Here is a 22,685-nt window from a genome sequence, read left to right on the forward strand (position 1 = left end):
ATATGTAGCGCTACGTGGGCATGATTTGTAGGCACAAAGATAAATACTGGCGCCAAAACCTCTGCGTCAGTAAATAAATTAAAAAAAAGTGGAAGACGAGCTTTTTTTCTCCGCCGCGAGTTTCGACCACTGCATTTTCATACATTATCCAACGAAGTAAATACAAATTCCGTATTGTTCATCTTCGAATGTAGCACAATTTCAGTGCACTACGAAAATCTGACTGGCAAGACTGTTTGGGATGTTTGTCAATATGGCCAACTTTACGTTCTGAATTTTTTCCTATCTGTGAGAAGAGATGGTTGCTAATAGGAACCTGATGAAATTTGAATCACATACAGTATTCTCTTCACCATAAGAATAATACGAATATAAACATTTTGCCATGTATTCTTTCGTGTTTGCTGCTATCTCATTTAAATCCTGTCTGCCTAATAAACTACGAAACTAGAGTGAGACAACGGCAAACGCGGAAGAATATACGTATCGTGTCATGTTTACATTCGTATTAGTCTTATGCCTAATAGTGATACAGTCAGAAATGAAGCACGGCAAGTGACTAGAATTTTAAATCTAAGATGACTCTAATTTCTGTGCAGAATTTGATGTAATAAAGAAGCGGCCGCAAAGATTTTCAAACGGAGAAAAATTTTCGCCTAACTCTCGTTCAGAACAAGTTCTATCATACGCAGTCTATTATTTGATTCTTGTTGATCATTATCAAAGAAAGCAGCAGTGTAAGTAACAACAAATAGCAGTCTCTTGCCATTGTTTCGCTAATGAGACGATTCCTCTCTCTTTTTTTTAATTGTACGCGGCGGTAGCGCGCACAAAAGCAAGCCATGCCGCGAGCTGCGACAGGCCGTAAACACGCACTATCAGAATGTGACAAACAATGCATGACACAGTGCAGTAATGCATTTTCAGCTTAAGAGTGACGCAAACACCTATAACAAAGAAAACGGCACTTATCAGATCAAAGCAAAATAAGCAATCGATTCAAACCAGACGAAGCACGTGAAAAAGGAAGGGCACCCGTATAAATACGGACGGAGCGCCTGACGCATAGCAATGGCTACCTGGTAAGGCTTAACTGCTAAGCTTACGACTCGAACCAAACTACTGTAGCTGTATCGTCATTCTTTCTACCTAAATTGTGTCTCATATTACAATGGACCAACTTTGTTTCGATTTGGAGGTGCGGCCTAAAACTTGTCTCTCCCCTTGAATTTCGAGTCTCAAATTTCAGGTGCGGCTTAGATTCGGGAATTTTTTTTTCCTTTATTTCGAGTCTCATTTTTCAGGTGCGGCTTAGATTCGAGTGCGGCTTAGATTCGAGTAAATACGGTACAGCCGTAATTTTTCCCGAGGGCATGCAGCTTTACTGTATGATAAAATGATGATGGCGTCCTCTTGGGTAAAATATTCCGGAGGTAAAATAGGCCGCCATTCAGATCTCTGGGCGGGGTCCAATCAAGAGGACATCGTTATCAGGAGAAAGAAAACTGGCGTTCTACAGATTGGAGTGTGGAATGTCAGATCCCGTAATTGGGCAGGTAGGTTAGAAAATTTAATAAGGGAAATGGATGGGTTAAAGCTAGATATAGTGGGAATTAGTGAAGTTCGGTGGCAGGAGGAACAAGACTTTTGGTCAGATGAATAGAGGGTTATAAATACAAAATCAAATAGGGGTAATGCAGGAGTAGGTTTAATAATGAATAAAAAAATAGGAGTGTGGGTAAGCTACTACAAACAGCATAGTGAATGCATTATTGTAGCAAAGATAGACATGAAGCCCACACCCACCACAGTAGTACAAGTTTATTTGCCAACTAACTCTGCAGATGATGAAGAGATTGATCAAATGTATGATGAGATAAAAGAAATTATTCAGATAGTGAAGGGAGACAGAGATTTAATAGTCATGGTAGACTGGAATTCGATAGTAGGAAAAGGAAGAGAAGGAAAAGTAGTAGGTGAATATGGAATGGAGGTAAGGAATGGAAGAGGAAGCCGCGTGGTAGAATTTTGCACAGAGGATAACTTAATTGTAGCTAACACTTGGTTCAAGAATCATGAAAGAACATTGTATACATGGAAGAGGCCTGGAGACACTGGAAGGTTTCAGATAGATTATATAATAATAAGGCAGAGATTTAAAACCAGGTTTTAAATTGTAAGATATTTCCAGGGGCAGATGCGGCCTCTGAACTGTAGATTAAAACCGAAGAAACTGCAAAAAGGTGGGAATTTAAGGAGATGGGACCTGGATAAACTGAAAGAACCAGAGGTTTTAGAAAGTTTCAGAGAGAGCATTAGGGAATGACTGACAAGAATGGGGGAAAGAAATACAGTAGATGAAGAATGGGTAGATTTGAGAGATGAAATAGTGAAGGCAGCAGAGGATCGAGTAGGTAAAAAGACGAGGGCTAGTAGAAATCCTTGGGTAACAGAAGAAATATTGCATTTAATTGATGAAAAGAGAAAATATAAAAGTGCATTAAATGAAGCAGGCTAAACGGAATACAAATGTCTCCAAAATGAGATCGGCAGGAAGTGCAAAATGGCTAAGCAGGGATGGCTAGAGGACAAATGTAAGGATGTAGAGGCATATATCACTAGGGGTAAGATAGATACTGCCTGCAGGAAAATTAAAGAGACCTTTGGTGAAAAGAGAACGACTTGCATGAATATCAAGAGCTCAGACGGAAACCCAGTTCTAAGCAGAGAAGGGAAGCAGAAAGGTGGAAGGAGTATATAGAGGGCCTATACTAGTAAGCTTTCAGCCAAAATGGCCTTCATCCGAATTAGACAACATACACATACACACTCATGTGAATGCAGCTCCCACGCACGTGACCACAGTCTCTGGCTGCCAAGACCTCTAATTCGGATGAAGGCCTTTATGACGCGAAAACGTAGTGTTTGACAGTCTTTCTGTTCTGCCTATCTGCGACTCAGCATCTCTGCTGTACGGTGAGTAGCAATCTATCTTTTTCATAATATTGTCATTACTCCATCCTGGACTTTCCATTGTTTCATTCATTTATTCACTCATTTATACATTATTCCTTCATGTTCCACTCCCAGATCTTGCCATGAAGGTGATCCTTAAGAGATGTGGACTGAGTCTATACATTAACAAAAGACACAATAATATTCACAATAAACTATCACTATAAGTTTAATATTATTCATGATTGTGCTAGCATAATTTAACCAAGGAAATCAGAAAGAAATCTGTTGCTTTGGCAAAAGCTGCAGCTTCATTAGTTATATTTAATCAGGGAGGTGTATTCTGGCTTTCCACCCGAAACTCAATCAGCCAGGGCTTCGTGCAGTTATGTCACTGGGGAGAGAGGGCAGCAGGCAGCACAAAGTCGCTACCTACAGTCTGCAAGTAATGCTTGTTTAGTATGTGGGTAGGGCCATTGTTTGTGTTATAATTATTACTTTTTCACTGAAAACTGAATGGCCAATGAAACAAATCAGAACAGGCATTGCTTGTTGCAAGAACATACCTACTTGGGATGTTATGAGTTACTGTTTCCTGAAAAAGTTACTGTTCAGTGCATTTTGGTATCTTGGCGCAAATGAGAGCCTAAAATAAATGTTCGTTATGCAAGGATATGCTCACACTGTTTCTTCCATGATGATTATATGTGGGATTTGAAAAATGAACCATTAGGTCTGCCTCAAAGTAAGACATAGAAACCGCACATTGCCCCTTCACAGAATATATCCAATTGAGAGATAAAATTCTGAATGCTGTAACAGATTCTAGAAATGTTGTTATAACGTGTCATTTGTGGGTATTAAATCCTATGTTTTTTACTAGTTAGTAATTGTATATCACTGAGAATCTGTAAGCACATACTTACAATTTTTTTTACCTCTTGGTCATCACAGAAGGAGAGAGCATCACTTGGATACATTACCTGTGTGAAAAAGTGTCTTAATGTCTTTATATTCATTATCTGTAGTAAATTAGAAACCTTGACTTGGTAGGTAGCACTGAATGTATTTCACATTAAGTTATATTAGTGAAAGTAAGTAAAATGAGGACCCCAGGAAGCGACTAGTAGAAATAAAGTTAAGGTTAATGGCCATGCCATTTCATTTCTTGCAGAAGTTCATGAAATGAAACTTTAGACTGTTAATTATGATATGCAAGTTATTTTGTCATGTCCTTTCATGTCAGAGCAGATTGGATGCTTACTGAGAAAGGTGAAGCATATTATGTGGAACACAGTTTTCCGCAATTTTTAAATCTTCAGCTGGAATAGAGATAGTTGACAGACTTTAGCCCTCAGCAACTATTGCTCATTCATGTTTATGCAGTAGGTCCTAGCTTATACTTTGAATACTGTGGGATTGTTGGTGATCGCAAAATCTGTACAAATAGTTGTCTGGACACTCTTTAATTAATCTAGCAGTCAATAAGTAAGAACTGTCCATGTTTCTTTGATCACCAACAGAACCAGTGGATGAGTTTACAGTAATAAAAAATTCTTTCTAAAATATCAAGGGACTTGCTCTTATTTCTACAATTGTAATGAAACAACCTTCAAAAACTTCTTAAAATAACTTGCATTAAAAAAAAAATCACTCTTCTGATGATGCAGTAGAACTTTTATTAAATTCTTTGTCAAAGTCATGACATCTGGTGAAATGAGTCCTTCATCTAGTAACTGGTTCCTTAACAATTCCAGCAATGGCTAAATCCAAGAATACTCATACTGTCCTGACACTGTCTGCAGGTGTTAGTTTCTCCAAGTTTGGAAGATGCTGATTCCACAACTGTTGTTCAATTAATCAAAAGCCTCTCCAGTGGTTTAATTAGAACTTTATTAAGTCCACACAACTGGTTTCAGCCTTTATGTTAGGCCGTTATCAAGCATATCTGACACTACCAATGTTAATAAATAATATGGTGGGGATGTAGAATTTTTTTTAAATAGGAGATGAGAGACAATGCTTATATATGTACAGCACACATGCAGAAAGAATGTACAACTTACATTATGCTGTAGGCAAGAAATTACAGATGATAAAAACAGTTGTGCACTATTGTGGTAGGTAACATCAGTGTTTTTTAATTTGCTGACCATCTGATATGAAACCTCCTTCTTCTTCTTCTTCTTCTTCTTCTTCTTCTTCCTGGCCTTGTCTCATGTCCTCACAGGGTCAGCATTTTATTTTGGATTGGCACTGTTTGTGGTAGTGGGTGGCCAGATGCCCTTCTTGACACCACCACTTCCCAAGGGAAAAAATTAGTGCATTCCATATGTCTGTTTTTAGTGTAATTTCAAGTACAGGTGTGACAATGTTGCAAATTATGTATGTAGTACCCAAGTAATACACAAAACCGATCCAAGTCACGCAAATATCACTTTATTCATACCTCTGAACTATAGTGAAAATAGCCTCTCAGGACTCCACAAGTCATAGCACACTGATATGACCGATACAACCTAGAATAATGTAGAGAGAGAGAGACAGTCCGCACTGCTCCGCATGTATATATATGTGAGTCTCCGGTAGACTGCGCCGCACCGCGTGCCACACCTCCCACAGGTGACCTCCAGCGGCTGGCCCACATTGGTACAGGTGGTGGCCAATTCAAACAAACACATGCATGACACTACTCTCGGTACACTCACAGTCATACACATTAGTAGCAGAATACAGTAATGTAACTGAGGTGGGTCATGGGTCCAGTATTCACCTTGTCAGATGTGGGAAACAATATAAATAGTCACTGTGCTGTGGGAACCACCTAAAACACACATCTAGGTTGGATGACACAGCAGCCTACATCATTAATCAGCTAGACGGATATGATCCTGGGCCAGTGCACCACCCCATGTCCGGGAAGCAAGCACTTTCACATGCTTGGCTGTCCAGGTGGGTATCTGATGTGAAACATTACTATTGTGAAAACAGTATCGATTCCGATATGATACGTTTTTTTTAAAATGGTGAATATATGCAACTACGAAGAAGGGTAAAACCAGTTGTACAATGTTTGCTGATTTGAGTGATCTCATTCTATTTTCAACCCTGTTACTATATAGTACTTTCAGCTTGACTAATTGAAACAGCAGTTATTTTAAAATGTACCAAAGCTAAAATTTATAGTTGTTTATGATTGATACAAAAAATAGTAATAATTACAGTACACAGAAACAACATTGGAGTCAGCACTTAGCACAGCAGAGAACTGTAGTCTGCAGCACTGTTGTCTCCCTGGTGATTCAGGGGGTGCTGACCAGTAGCAGCGTATTATCTGAGACTGGCAGCCTGCTAAATTTCTACCTATCTCTGTGTTTAATAGCTTTTGGTTACCACAGCTCAATATTTATGTTGGTATTTTTCAAATAAAATAAAAAAAGAAGAAATAAAAACCTATAAATTCATAATCGTGTGTGCAGTACAGTACTACTGCTGAAACGGTGTCCATGCCATTTTGGATGGTGTCAGACTTTAAGAGGCTCTTATATTTGATACATGGTTGTTAACATTCTATAGTCCAATAGAACTGCACCTTAATTAGAACATGTAGGAATATGGTGAGTTAGTTGTTTTAAAAATCTTTTAATGTTGTGGGAATTATGATACGATTCAGAATTACTAAAAATTTTAGTGATGCTTCATTGTATTCAGTTCAGGATGGTCGATGCTTCATTGTATTCAATTCAAGATGGTCCAAGTGTTACTGGCCTCATAGCTGGATGTCGTTGAATGATAAAGGCGGTAGTAATGGCAACATGATTTATTCAGCAGAATTCATACTGTCGGTCTGGACAGAGTCCTAGTGGCATGTGAGGATCCCGGGTACAGATGCTTGCCGAGCTAAGCATTTGGCAGTAGGAGGTGGCCATCAGGCTGCTGTAGCAAAGGAGCAGTGTCTGCACCTCTATTAGTGTAGAGCTGCGTCAAGCCTGCAATCAGTAGGTGCAGAGCAGCAGAAACCTTGGGTGTGGACTGACGATGCCATTAGGCATAGATGTAGAGACCAGCCATCAGCTTGTAGCAGGTCAAGTACACGAGGCAACCAAGCATGGACAGCAAACCAAGAACCCCTGGAAGGCAACCTGGAGTCAGTTGACATCAACCAGCAGTAGTCTCCAGTTAAAATGTTCCAGTTCAGGTCTTGGCAGTGTCAAGGCTAGGCGCAGTCCATAGAGATGTGGATAACGAGGCAGCATTTAGTTGTACTTCAGAGTATATGGCCCATATTAGGTCTACAGCAGGTGTGGGTTACTTCTGGGTCTTGGTAGCATTCGACAACAGATGCTGTTGGGTCTGGATGGCCTGCATTTATACTGGCCCACCTTAGATTTATTGTGAAAAGGCATTGCTTTCACTCATGTCCCAAGTCCTGCAACAGTTGACAGGGCCCAGAATGTGGTAATCTGCACTTGGCAGAGTGGAGGCTTTCACCTTGCCAGCTCAGGCATTTTTATGTCACAGGCAGCAGAATATGGTGAGCTGCCTGCCAGCATTGTGTGGCTGCAGGCCATTGACACTAACTTGGAAAGATACTGGTGTAACAGTTGCCTAGTAATTGAAGGTAATTGTTAGCGAAGTCTGCTCCTCCCTCTCCCCCATCCTTATTATTTTGTTCTTCTAGATGAGGAATAGGATAAATGTCTATTTGTGATTAGGCCTTCATGGTTGATCTGAAATTGGCACAGGTTTGAACTGTTACTAATGGAGTTGACCGTTCATTGGATGTTACTGATTCGGTAACACTGTCATTTTGCAGCCTGTCTAATTCCAATTTGACAGCTATTCAGTATGCAAACAGGATATGTTGGTGTAGGTAGAAATGTGGAACTGAGCTCTGTAGAAAATATTATGTGAGCTTCAGAGTTATTTGGGCAGGTTGATCCAAGGCAAAATATTGGTGGGAATTTATAGTCTATAAATTATCAGTTTCCTGACAGCAGCAAATGCACCTAGAATAAAAGTATTCTCAGCTGAAGAGCTGCTTGGAACAGAAAATGGGTTTGTACTCACTACTTGTTGAAAGATTCTACCTCAACTTGACCTTTTATGGGGATTGGGGATTTGTTGGTTGTATGTGTGACTGATCAGCTATGTTGATGGCGACAACAGAAAACTTGAAAGTTAAATAAATTGATAAGAAGTTTCAGAAAGCGAAGTCTCAATTACTGCTTGAAATTAAACTTCCTATTGGCAGGTTTTGTGGAGGGGGACTACATGCTAATTGTAACTCATTGAGCTCATTTGTGCTAAAAGACAGAGGACACAGACAGTTGTGTGCTTGGTTTTCCAAGTTTCAACAAACCTTAATGACATATTTCCATTTTAAGTTGTTAAGTTCAGGCTAATCAGCCTGAGTGAGTTTTCTGAAACATGCCAAGTTCCCAGAGATATGGCTAATAAGCCCGAGTGAGTTTTCTGAAACACGTCAAACATGATGATAGCATGCATATACGCTGAAGAGCCAAAGAAACTGGTACACCTGCCTAATATCGTGTAGGGGCCCCACGAGCATGCAGAAGTGCTGCAGCATGACACGGTGTGGACTTGATTGATGTCTGAAGTAGTGCTGGAGGGAATTGATACCATGAATCCTGCAGGGCTGTCCATGAATCCGTAAGAGGGCGAGAGGGTGGAGATTTCTTCTGAACAGTATGCTGCAAAGCATCCCAGATATGCTCAATAATGTTCACGTCTCGGGAGTTTGGTGGCCAGTGAAAGTGTTTAAACTCAGAAGAGTGTTCCTGGAACCACTCTGTAGCAATTTTGGACATTGGGATGTTGCATTGTCCTGCTGGAATTGCCCAAGTCCGTTGGAATGCACAATGGACATGATTGGCTGCAGGTGATCAGACAAGATGCTTATGTACATGTCACCTGTCAGTCGTATCTAGATGTACCAAGGGTCCCATATCACTATAACTGCACATGCTCTACACCATTACCGAGCCTCCACCAGCTTGAACAGTCCACTGCTGACATGCTGTGTCCCTGGATTCATGAGGTTGTCTCCATGCCCGTACATGTCCATCCACTTGATACAATTTGGAATAAGACTTGTCTCACCAGGCAACATGTTTCCAGTCAACAACAGACCAATTTCGGTGTTGACGGGCCCAGGTGAGGCTAAAGCTTTGTGTCGCACAGTCATCAGGGATACACGAGTGGGCCTTGGCTCCAAAAGCCCTTATTGATGATGTTCTGTTGAATGGTTCAAATGCTGATACATGCCGATGGGCCTGTACTGAAATCTGCAGCAATTTGTGGCAGGGTTGCACTTCTGTCACACTGAACAATTCTCTTCAGTTGTTGTTGGTCCCATTCTTGCAGGATCTTTTTCTGGATGCAGCGATGTCGGACATTTGATGTTTGACTGGATTCCTGATATTCACAGTACATTCGTGAAATGGTTGTACGGGAAAATCCCCACTTCATCGCTACCTTGGAGATGCTGTGTCCCATTGCTCGTGTGCTGACTATAACACCATGTTCAAACTCGCTTAAATCTTGATAACTTACCATTGTAGCAGCAGTAACCAATCTAACAACTACGCCAGACACTTTTTGTCTTATATAGGTGTTTATGACTGCAGTGCCGCATTCTACTTGTTTAAATATCTCTGTATTTGTATCCACATGCCTATACCAGTTTATTTGGCACTTCAGTTGATGAGAGTTGTCGGCAGAAAGTGATTCTACTGAAGATTTGGATAAAAATCAACCAATGGAAAATTGAGGCTGGACAGTAACAATATTATGATAAGGAAAGTTGCTACTCGCCATATAGCGGAGATGCTGAGTCACAGATAGGCACGACAAAAAGACTCTCACAATTATAGCTTTTGGCCATTAAAGCCTTCATGAACAATAGACACACACACACACACACACACACACACACACACACACACACACACACACACACAACTGCAGACTCAGGCAACTGAAACCACCATTTTCAGTTGCCTGAGACTGTTGTGTGTGTGAGCTGTGATTTTTGTGCACGTGTGTGTGTGTGTGTGTGTGTGTGTGTGTGTGTGTGTGTATTGTTGACAAAGGCCTTAATGGCCGAAAGCTATAATTATGAGAGTCTTTCTGTTGTGCCTATCTGCGACTCAGCATCTCCACTATATAGTGAGCAGCAGGTTTGGATAACATTGACAAACAACACAGTGATGGGCATCAAAAGCTGTAGCGTTTAGGCATATGCTAGGGGATATTGGTTTGATTATTACACCTGGGATGTTCCTTGAAATTGGTTGGCTGTCTGGATTGTTCTGAATGCATAGTGCAAATCATCTCGTTTAGATTTAGGTCATCAAGTTTTAATGCCTCATTGTGAATTTGATGATTGGAAGCTAAGAAGTAACAATGTGTTATCGGTAAGTTATATATAGGAAAGTTTAAATTCTTTTTGTGCACGGAAATTTCACTTCCTTCTAATTCCATGTAAATTTGTGATCCACAAGCATGAGACTGGACTGGTTACTTATGGTATTAATAAAATTCTAACAGCTATGGCATGTTGTTTATGCAAATAAAAATAGTTGTTGTTGTTGTGGTCTTCAGTCCTGAGACTGATTTGATGCAGCTCTCCATGCTATTCTCTCCTGTGCAAGCTTCTTCATCTCCAAGTACTTACTGCAACCTACATCATTCTGAATCTGCTTAGTGTATTCATCTCTTGGTCTCCCTCTACGATTTTTACCCTCCATGCTGTCCTCCAATACTAAATTGGTGATCCCTTGATGCCTCAGAACACGTCCTACCAACTGATCCCTTCTTCTAGTCAAGTTGTGCCACAAATTTCTCTTCTCCCCAATTCTATTCAATACCTCCTCATTAGTTATGTGATCCACCCATCTAATCTTCAGCATTTTTCTGTAGCACCACATTTCGAAAGCTTCTATTCTCTTCTTGTCCAAACTACTTATTGTCCATGTTTCACTTCCATACATGGCTACACTCCATACAAATACTTTCAGAAACGACTTCCTGACACTTAAATCTATACTCGACGTTAACAAATTTCTCTTCTTCATAAATGCTTTCCTTGCCATTGCCAGTCTACATTTTATATCCTCTCTGCTTCGACCATCATGAGTTATTTTGCTCCCAGAATAGCAGAACTCCTTTACTACTTTAAGTGTCTCATTTCCTAATCTATTTCCCTCAGCATCACCTGAGTTGACTCGACTACATTCCATTATCCACATTTTGCTTTTGTTGATGTTCATATTATAGCCTCCTTTCAAGACACTGTCCATTCCGTTCAACTGCTCTTCCAAGTCCTGTGCTGTCTCTGACAGAATTACAATGTCATCGGTGAACCTCAAAGTTTTAATTTCTTCTCCATGGATTTTAATACCTACTCCGAATTTTTCTTTTGTTTCCTTTACTGCTTGCTTAATATACAGATTGAACAACATCAGGGAGATGCTACAACCCTGTCTTACTCCCTTCCCAACCACTGCTTCCCTTTCATGTCCCTCAACTCTTATAACTGCCATCTGGTTTCTGTACAAATTGTAAATAGCCTTTCGCTCCCTGTATTTTACCCCTGCCACCTTTAGAATTTGAAAGAGGGTATTCCAGTCACCATTGTCAAAAGCTTACTCTAAGTCTACAAATACTAGAAATGTAGGTTTGCCTTTTCTTAATCTAGCTTCTAAGGTAAGCCGCAGGGTCAGTATTGCCTCATGTGTTCCAACATTTCTACGGAATCCAAACTGATCTTCCCCGAGATCAGCTTCTACCAGTTGTTCCATTCGTCTGTAAATAATTCACATTACTGTTTTGCAGCCCTGACTTATTAAACTGATAGGCCGGTAATTATCGCATCTGTTAACACCTGCTTTCTTTGGTATTGGAATTATTATATTCTTTTTGAAGTCTGAAGGTACTTTGCCTGTCTCATACATTTTGCATACCAGATGGTAGAGTTTTGTCAGGACTGGCTCTCCCAAGGCTGTCTGTAGTTCTAATGGAATGTTGTCTACTCCCGGGGCCTTGTTTCGACTTACGTATTCCAGTGCTCTGTCAAACTCTTCACACAGTATCCTATCTCCCATTTCATCTACATCCTCTTCCATTTCCATAATATTGCCCTCAAGTACATCGCTCTTGTATAGACCCTCTATATACTCCTTCCTCCTTTATCATTTCCCTTGTTTGCTTAGAACTGGGTTTCCATCTGAGCTCTTGATATTCATACAAGTGGTTCGCTTTTCTCCAAAGGTCTTTTTAATTGTCCTGTAGGCACTATCTATCTTATCCGTAGTAAGATAAGCCTCTACATCCTTACATTTGCCCTCTAGCCATCCCTGCTTAGCCATTTTGCACTTCCTGTTGATCTCGTTTTTGAGATGTTTGTATTCCTTTTTGGCTGCTTCGTTTACTGCATTCTTATATTTTCTCCTTTAATCAATTACATTCAATATTTCTTCTGCTACCCAAGGATTTCTACTAGCCCTCGTCTTTTTACCTACTTGAGCCTCTGCTGCCTTTTCTACTTCATCCCTCAAAGCTACCCATTCTTCTTCTACTGTATTTCTTTCCCCCATTCCTGTCAATTGTTCCCTTATACTCTCCCTGAAACTCTGTACAACCTCTGGTTTAGTCAGTTTATTCAGGTCCCATCTCCTTAAATTCCCACCTTTTTGCAGCTTCGTCAGTTTTAATCTACAGTTCATAACCAATAGATTGTGATCAGAGTCCACATCTGCCCCTGGAAATGTCTTACAATTTAAAACCTGGTTCCTAAATCTCTGTCTTACCATTATATAATCTATCTGAAACCCGTCAGTATCTCCAGGCTTCTTCCATGTATACAACCTTCTTTTATGATTCTTGAACCAAGTGTTAGCTATGATTAAGTTATGCTCTGAGCAAAATATTACCAGGAGGCTTCCTCTTTCATTTCTTACCCCCAATCATTATTCACCTACTATGTTTCCTTCTCTTCCTTTTCCTACTATCAAATTCCAGTCACCCATGACTATTAAATTTTCATCTCCCTTCACTATCTGAATTATTTCCTTTATTTCATCATACATTTCTTCAATTTCTTCGTCATCTGCAGAGCTAGTTGGCATCTAAACTTGTACTACTGTAGTAGGTGTGGGCTTCGTGTCTATCTTGGCCACAATAATGTGTTCACTATGCTGTTTGTAGTAGCTTACCCACACTCCTATTTTTTTTTATCATTATTAAATCTACTCCTGCATTACCCTTATTTGATTTTGTATTTATAACCCTGTATTCACCTGACCAAAAGTCTTGTTCCTCGTGCCACCGAACTTCGCTAATTCCCACTATATCTAACTTTCACCTATCCATTGCCCTTTTTAAATTTTCTAACCTACCTGCCCCATTAAGGGTTCTGACATTCCACACTCCAATCCGTAGAACGCCAGTTTTCTTTCTCCTGATAATGACATCGTGTTGATTAGTCCCCGCCCGGAGATCCGAATGGGGGACTATTTTACCTCAGGAATATTTTACCCAAGAGGACACCATCATCCTTTAACAGTAAAGCTGCATGCCCTCGGGAATAATTATGGCTGTAGTTTCCCTTTGCTTTCAGCCGTTCGTAGTACCAGCACAGCAAGGCCCTTTGGGTTAGTGTTACAAGGCCAGATCAGTCAATCATCCAGACTGTTGGCCCTGCAAATGCTAAAAAGGCTGTTGCCCCTCTTCAGGAACCACATGTTTGTTTGGCCTCTCAACAGATACCCCTCCGTTGTGGTTGCACCTACGGTACGGCTGTCTGTATCGATGAGGCGTGCAAGCCTCCCCACCAACGGCAAGGTCTGTGGTTCATGGAGGGAGGGGGGGGGGGTATAAAAATAGTAATTAAAAAAATTAGGCACACCAACAGAAAATTTGACGAGTATCAACACTGGTGGAATTCATAACTTGCTATCACCGATAATAGCAGAGGTGGGGGCAATAGCATGTATTTTCAGTCTGTGCCGTATAGGCTGCCCAGTGTGACAGGTGTGTCATGAGTAGTATTGGCCTGCCTTATAGACATGCTTTACAGGGTAGCTTACGTGTCTGGGGCGATAAATAGTTTTTCAGTCACCAACAGGTAGGCTGCCCTGCACAGCAAGCATGTTGTGGGAACAGTATCAGCCTTCTTTATCTTCCTGTTTTGCAAGCGCTACACGTGCAGATGGGCATGGCTCTGGGAAGGTTGTTGAGGTGGGCAGAAGGAGGGGTGCAAGAAGGATGAATAGGGGTAGAGGGTCAGGAGGTGGTGGAAGAGAGATGGAAGCAGGAGGAAATTGTCCGGGAGAGAGGGGAAAGGAGGAGATGTACAGAGAGATAGGGGGGAAGAAGAGATTGTCGGAGAGGGGGGAGGAGGTGGAGATAGTCTGAGAGGGGAGGATAAGCCAATGGAGGGAGAGAGAGGGAGAGGGAGGGGGGGGGGGAGCAGAAATTTTGCAAGGTTGTGTTTATTTTGCCACAAAGCAACATAAAAAGGTGATAGTAAAGTAGAAACAATGTAAAAAACAGACAACATAAACTGCTGCAATGTGCATAAAGGTAGGCAAAAATGTTCTTAGTTTTTTCCAACTTATCAGATTTGCATACACATTCCAACAACGGGTTAATGTGTTCAGTGTGTGATGTGACCACTTCTGGCAGCAATACAGATCTGAAAACAACGGGCCATGCTGTGAATTACATCATCCGTCTCATGTTGAGGCAATAACGCCCATTCTTCCTGGAGAGCTGCTCATAAGCCTTGGAGAGTGATTGGTGGGTGTTGAAATGAAGCAACCCATCTTCCTAGTGCACCCCAGATATGCTCTATGGGATTCAAATTGGGAGAGCATGCAGGCCATGCCATGCGTGCAATATCTTCTGTTTCCAAGAAAAACCGTTCTTGGTCTATGAGATTGAACATTATCATCCATCAATACGAAGTCTGGGTTCACACCACTTGGCAACAACCACACCTGAGGTCCCAAGATCTTGTAATGATACCTGACAGCATTTAAACCTTTCCGATACACCCATACAATTTCATGAAGGGGTATTCATGAGGTCGACATAATCCCTGCCTACAACATTAGCAATCCTCCTTGATATCGGTCTCTTTCCATAATATTTGGGTCCTGAAATCATGTTCAATGTTCTACTCTCATCGGACTCGTACTCAGCTATCACGCCGGTTTTGCTCAGTCACAGCGGCCAATGTGCCTGTCACTGCTCACTCCAGATGTGAATGTGTCAAGAATCACTCTCCAGACAAAATCAGGACTCATCTGTGAAAGCAACAGTGGCCCACTTTTAGACTGCCCAGGGCCATGCTGACGACTCCACTCTAGATGTTCCCTTACGTGAAGACGCATCACAGGTACACATACAGTCGGTCTTCAACAAAAAAGGCCACTCTGCCGAAGCCTTCTGGACAATGATTGAAGCAGAAGAAATTAAATAAAATTTGTGCTGCGGCTGGGACTTGAACCCAGGTCTCCTTGTTTGCTAGGCAGAAATGCTAACCATTACACCACCACAGCACTATTGTTAACATTGCTGCATGAACTACCCAAGTTGAGTTGCCCTCCCCAACACAAACTTCAATTCATATCTCCTGCTTATTTTCCCTTACATTGTTACTCAGTTTACTCAAGTTGGGCAGTTCGTGCAGCAATGTTAACCATAGTGTGCTGTGGTGGCGAAACTGTTAGCATTTCTGCCTAGCAAGCAAGACGACCCAGGTTCGAGTCCCAGCCGCAGCACAAATTTTAATTCATTTCTTCTGCTTCAGTCATTATCATAGATAAGGAAGAGACTTGAATGTCTCAGGGAAAAATATAATTATAAGACCTTCTGGACAACGTTTATCTTGAAACAACATATCCATCGAATTCTACGAGGTCAGTCGCCGTGCAGTGTTAAGGCGGTAACATCGTGCTCTTACGTCTGAATAATGGTCCTCTCTTTTTGATATTACACAGGGTGTGCCCTGTCCTTCCTTGCCTTGGCTAACTCCTGCCTATTCTAGACCTTCCCTCCTGCCTATTCTAGACCTTAGAAACATAATAACCGTTTAATTACTTTCAATGTGAGTTCATGAGAGATATCATAATTGCACTGTTGGTTATCTTACATTGTTAAAGGTGGCAATAAAACAGGTTTTCCTATAATAGGTATCTGTTTGAATGCTGAGATGGCTTATGATACTACTTGGTGGGATATTATCCTTAGGACAGTTTCACCAACTTCGCTTCATGAGACTTCATCCTGTTTTTTTATGACCATTCCTTTTCCAATGACATCCACAATAAAGGCCCCATTCATTGTTGTTGTTAAGTGAATGACTCATCTGATTTGTACTCTGACCTTCCAGTAACAACACACTAATAACGACTTACAATTACAATGCTACAAGAATGGCCAAGAAACATTAATTTTAAGTTTTTATGCTCAAAATTCTTTCTTTTAAACAGTTCACTTTCTTTTGATCCTCCAGAAATTATAGTGAGAGACGTGATCTTAAATTTAAAGAATTGTCCACAGTATCATTTTTGATCCTAAACTTATGTAGTTGCCACACCTGGTGGTTCTGAAATTGCTGTCCCCCATAATACTCATTTTAAATTACATCAGTCACAGGAGTTGGAAATCATGTGAAACCCATGTGGTGCATCTAGTTGAGTTGGGGAGCATGTGAAACCCATGTGGGGCATCTAGTTTTCTCCATGTTTTGCAGTTGTGGATGTGACTGTATTAAATACACTGGAAATCCCAATAATGATGCCTTCAGTCACAAATTTTTGTATTTTATTAAATCACATGACACATTTCAGACCATGTGGATCCATCATCAGGTGCAAATCATGTTAATACATTATTTACTTCAGCTCTTGAGAGGGATGATGTGAAATTTATGTTCCTAAAAATTCAAAAAGAACATTTTTATCATTCCTTGATCTTTTGGAACATACATTTCACATCACCTTATTCAAAATAAATAAATAATGTAAAATAAATCAATAATGCAAATAAATCAATAATGCAAATAAATAATGTATTAAATATGTAAATAATGTAATAAATAATGTATTTAATTCATTTGCCTCTGGTGATGGATCCAAAGGGTCTGAAAAACATCATGTGATGGAATAAAACCCAAAAATTTGTGACCGAAGGCATTCTCACTCACTCTTCATTTATTGTAGCTTTGTGAGCCCCTGTATTATTTTGTTGCAGTTGGTGAAAAACATATGGTGGTTTATGGATCAGATAGTTCATCTTACCTGTATATACTTGCAACAGTCCACCATGAAGTTACTACACTAGTGATATAAACCTTTAGTACATCCACCATTTCCAGGACACACAGGGTGTCAGCTCCTCATGATGTAATGAGTCTACAAAATTTATGGATCCCACAGATACCAGAGCATCCTACCATTGTTTGCTCTTCAATGGAATAACATTGTAACATCAGTAAATTTAAGAATCTCTGGAACCATAATGCACACAGTATATAATATACTATTGCTTGTCCCCACTTTTGCTAAGGAGACAACATGGTATTCAGATTTTTACTTTTGTGGTATGAGAAGTTCAGAACACAAATATCAATCACTTAAAGCAGTTAGATGCAGCTCTCAAATTTTCTTGGGAGAAAATCAACCTTGAAGTTTTCCAAACATCTTTAATATGCTAAAGCAAGGTCACTTTTCTGGTGGACCATGTGCCTCAATGGCAGAATGCTCATCTACCAAGAGGGAAGTGTTCAATTTCTAGCTGCAGTAAATTTTTAAACAAAGATGCATGTTTGATCCATGAAGCATAAAATACAGAAAGACAAAAAAAATTATTTATGATGTTTTTGATTTAAACAGTCTTTATTAACAGTCATTTGTAGAAGATCTGTAATTAAGAATTTTATATTTGCACGATGAAAACTGAGCTGTTGTACATGATATGTAATTAGAAATATGAACATACAGTTTTCATAAAAATTACCATTAGATATGTATTAATTAGCATATACTTGATGAATTTTGTATTTAATCCTTTCAGACCCAAATTTTTTTCAGGAAGAAAGAAAATTTTTACTTATGTGGTCATTCAATAATTACCATGCAAAATAACGATAACAATATTCAGTAGTATGAAAGCAATCAATTTTTGACAAAATAAGGTAATTGGATAGATAAGAAAAGAAAATTACTTACCAAGCGGCGGCAGAACAGGCACATAAAAGATTATAATGAGGCAAGCTTTCACAGACAGTGGCTCCTTCTTCAGACAGAAGGGTTGAAGGGGAAGGAATGGCGTGAAGGAAAAGGACTGAAGATTTCTAGGAAAAGAGGTAGATTTCGGGAAAGTCGTCCAGAACTGCATGTAAGGGGAGACATGCTGGACAGTAAGTCTGCCACCGCTTGGTGAGTAGATTTTTTTTTTCCTTATATGTATCCAATTACCTTATTTTGTCCAATATAATAAAAGGATAGTTGCTTCTCACCATATAACGGAGATGCTGAGTCGCAGATAGGCACAACAAAAAACTGTCACAAAATAAGCTTTTGGCCAACAAAGCCTTTGTCCAAAACAGACCAGACACACACACACACACACACACACACACGACTACAGTCTCTGGCAGCTAAAGCCAGACTATGAGCAGTAGCAGCAGCAGCAGCAGCAGAAGCAGCAGTGCATGATGGTAGAGGCAACTGGTTGGGGGTAAGAAGGAGACTGGGGCGGGCAGGGGGAGGTATAGCAGGTTAGAGATGGAAGACGGTAAAGTACTGCTTGGGAGCATGCAGAGATAAGGTGGAGAGAGGGTAGGGAGCTAGGTCCAGTCGGGAGATTAGACGGACAGTGGGGGTGAGGGGGAGGGGTGTAGCAGGAAAGGAGAAAAGTAAAAAGACTGGTTGCACTGGTGGAATAGAGGGCTGTGTCATGCTGGAATGGGAACAGGGAAGGAATGATGTTGTTACATTCCATCCTGTATTTTCCATTGTTCAGGGTTTGTATAAATGAATATTGGAGTTTTAATGCTTTATAATATTTATTACATTAAACTGACATTTATAAATGATATGACAAATGAAAGAGCAACTCAAATAGTTTTACCAAGAACCTTATAAATTTTCAATGTGAGCACTGACATAGCGAAGTACGCGATTGGATTCACTGTATCCAAGCGCTGGATAGGCCGCAGGGTGCCCAATGACAGGGCTTGCTTTGCATGTGATGCCATGTGATTTTTTTTCCTTTGGGGCTTCATCGAGGATTGTGTGTACGTGCCTCTGCTACCAGCAGACCTCACTGAATTAAGAAACTGGATTGAAGCAGCTGTTGCTACAATCACTGAAGACACACTTAACGACATTTTGGAAGAACTCGGCTATAGACTTGATGTGTGCCGTGCAACAAATTGTGCTCACATTGAACATTTAATAAGGTTTTTCATAAAACTGTTTGAGTTTCTCTTTCATTTGACATATCATTTATAACTGTAAGTTCAATAAAATAAATATTACAAAGCATTAAAACCCCAATATTCATTTACAAACACCTTGTATAATAACAATATTCAGTTATACCATGGAATATAGTGAACCAATCACATCTGTGTATTCTGATGGTCCCGAGATGCTGCACACTATTACGAGCTTCTGCACTCTGCTGTATTGCCTTACTGGTATTTTCATAGTGATGCCCAACAGTTGGCAGTACTTGCACATGATGAAAAGACTGAACATTCACAAATGTGTAACTCTGGTTTCCACTGGAAAAAATACTTATGTTGCAGATGACACAGTAAAAGTTAACACACACAGTTGTAGCCAGAGGGTCGAAAAGGTTAAATGATGTAGGTATTCAAACTGAATGAAAAAAAAAAGAAAGAAGTTATGACTGAAACTAGACTCAAACCAGCAATTTTCACTTCATGGAAATCCTCATAGAACGTGCAATGTTGTTCAAAAATTCCTTTTCACTGAGAACTGAGTCTAGCCTTCCTGCCTAGCAGGCAAGCGTTCTACCAAAGAGCCTCACAACCCACTGAAAAATGGAACTTACTTTGTAGTTTTCAGTTTGCTCAGAAAACTTCAAATATGGTTTTCTTGTGGTTTTTTTTTTTTTTTTTTTGATGAACTGGTTTGCCAGACTGATATTTGTTTTCTGTTCTGAACTTCATACACCATAAATATAATAATTTACAAAAATCTGATTGCCATATGGTCTCCTTGTAAGTTTCACTTTTAGTTGTTACGAAGATACTATTTTTTTTTTTTTTCAAAATTCAGGAAAGTACAAGACAAGCACACAATTTAAAAATATCAACAATTAAGTAGAGATGGGTTACCATCAGCGAGAAATACCAGAGTTCCAGTATGGTGTCTATCTCATTCCTGGGGATACAGCACACAATGTTGATATAAAGCACAGCAACTGATCCAATCAAGTCTGCAGCCAATAAAGAGTCATGTACTTCATTCCCTAGTATACATTAAGGTAGGCAGCCAGTGTGGGAGCAAGAACAGCCTGGTAGAAAAGCTGTGTTTTTAAGACCTGTCACTGGTAATGGTATTGGCCTATGTAATTCTCTCCCACTGACCTGACCAAGTGAATGACACTTCCTGCAGGAAGTTAGTCTCTGTATGGAAACCAAGATATTCCTCTCCAACTGAGATACCAGTTCACCTTTAATGTCCTTAATGCCTAAACCACTACTTCCTCTAATCTCAGTAATAGAATGATGTGACTACCATGGATGTCATGAGTAATATAAAGGGAACATAATGAAACAATAACAACAGTGTGGTAGGAACACTTAATTGAACTATCTTGCCCTACTGAAAGAGTGGAGAGACAGGTGAAGGTTGCACTTTCTCTCAACTCATGACAGTATATGCACAATGTTGTCACAGGATTATTTCTTTCATGTAGCACCATAATAAAATGACTGTTTTCAAACAAGCAGCAATCGCTGATATGTTTCATGTGGCAACAGTGCCCTTGGTTCACACAACTGCTGATTGCACAGCTTGCTTATATTGAAGGAAAAAGTTTTTGGTGCTATTTTGCATTGGTATTGTAAGATATAAAAAGTTGGAATTCATATTCTGAACCAAATATACTATTTGACCAAATACTTCCAATTTCTGCTGACAGAATTGGTGTGAAATATGATGGTTAAGGAAGCAAGCAGAAAAAATGGAGAGAGATGTAATTTACTTGCCACTCTAACCAGTTCTTTCATGTCTCCCAAGTTTGTTGGTATGATCTGCTATGCAAATAATAAAAAAAAACTGGAAATAAGTCTTCTGTGACTGATTAATTAAGGATGTTGTTAATTCTTGTGTCTATAGACAGACATACTCATATAATTTAACCATTGTGTAAACATGTGTGTGGTCTGCCATTGGTCATCAACTGCATTGCTCAAGCATTTGGTGTCTTAAGACCACTGGAAGGAAGCCTTACTTACACATATTAGGGTTTTTTTGTTGTTATTGTAATGTGAATGAAACTCTTAAGACAGGTGGAAACATCAAAACTCTTAAGTTTCTTTGCTAGTCACTGTTCTTGTTTCAAATTTTATTGAACTAGCAGTTTTGTTGTGCCTGTTCATCTTACCCTTGTAGATGTGTCTTATGAATGCAGTTACAGTGAGATAAGGATGATTGAAATCTACTCAAGCTTGAATGTGGGCAAAAATAGACTGTCAAATTGGGTATCTTGTCAATAGAAACGACACAGATGCTAAACATGACTTCATTGAAATAATCAAAGGATTTGCTTCACCAAGAGCAAATAAAAGCAAAGTAAAATTATAATAAAAACACATCTCCAGGAAAGGGATTTTTCTCAACTCTTAATTATAACCGATTTTCTTTTATTCCCAATTATTAATAATTTATGAGAAGCAATTAAAATCTGTTATTTATTATACGTCATGCTAAAACCAATTTACAGTAGTGCCATAAACAATAACACAATGGTTTGACCCTGTTTTTGCTGTAGATTGTTTAATGATTTGTATGTAGCAGGATTATATTATTTGTAAACACTTGTTCATTACTTAATTTCTAGTAGCTTGTTACACCAAAATGGTTCAAATGGCTCTGAGCACTATGGGACTTAACATCTATGGTCATCAGTCCCCTAGAACTTAGAACTACTTAAACCTAACTAACCTAAGGACAGCACACAACACCCAGCCATCTTGTTACACCAAACGTAGACCTTCAGTACTCTGTTGCAGCAGCACTCAGATCTTGTGTTGTACTGTTGCTGGACCACAATATTGTGATCTGTGTATGGTATTTCAAGAACGCTACTTGCTCAAAGGGCCCCACCCAAATGTATCATGGGCCACAATATTTCTTGATCTGCGAGCTTCCTATCAATCGAGAACTGGGCTGGGTTCACATGAGAGCAACTCATGGATGTCTCACTTGGCAGGTGCTGCCATCTTTTGTCAGTTTATAGAATTACTTCGAAAGAAGCAGTAGTGGGTGTAAGCGCTGCTGTTGTGACAGACTGAGCTTTTGTGTGCTTGCGTTGTCATGAGATTCGCTGATTTTCTCATTGGGTTTGCCATTGGCTGTATTTCTGCCACAAATGTGTTACATCTATTGAGTTATCAAAAAAAATTGGAAGCTTTGGAAGAAGAATTTATTGATGCTGGC

General features: G+C 39.8%; 1 protein-coding gene and 1 non-coding gene across 3 annotated transcripts in view; one reads left to right on the top strand and one right to left on the bottom strand.

Annotated features, from left to right (window-relative positions):
• Nucleotides 1-22,685, top strand: part of LOC126092422 (protein YIPF6) — a 77,226-nt gene that overhangs the window by 29,842 nt on the left and 24,699 nt on the right. The window lies entirely within an intron of this gene.
• Trnaa-agc (transfer RNA alanine (anticodon AGC)) lies at nt 15,470-15,542 on the bottom strand. Its single transcript has one exon. It is a non-coding gene; the product is annotated as a tRNA-Ala (tRNA).

Source organism: Schistocerca cancellata, chromosome 7 (genome assembly GCF_023864275.1).
Source record: "Schistocerca cancellata isolate TAMUIC-IGC-003103 chromosome 7, iqSchCanc2.1, whole genome shotgun sequence".
NCBI lineage: Eukaryota > Metazoa > Arthropoda > Insecta > Orthoptera > Acrididae > Schistocerca > Schistocerca cancellata.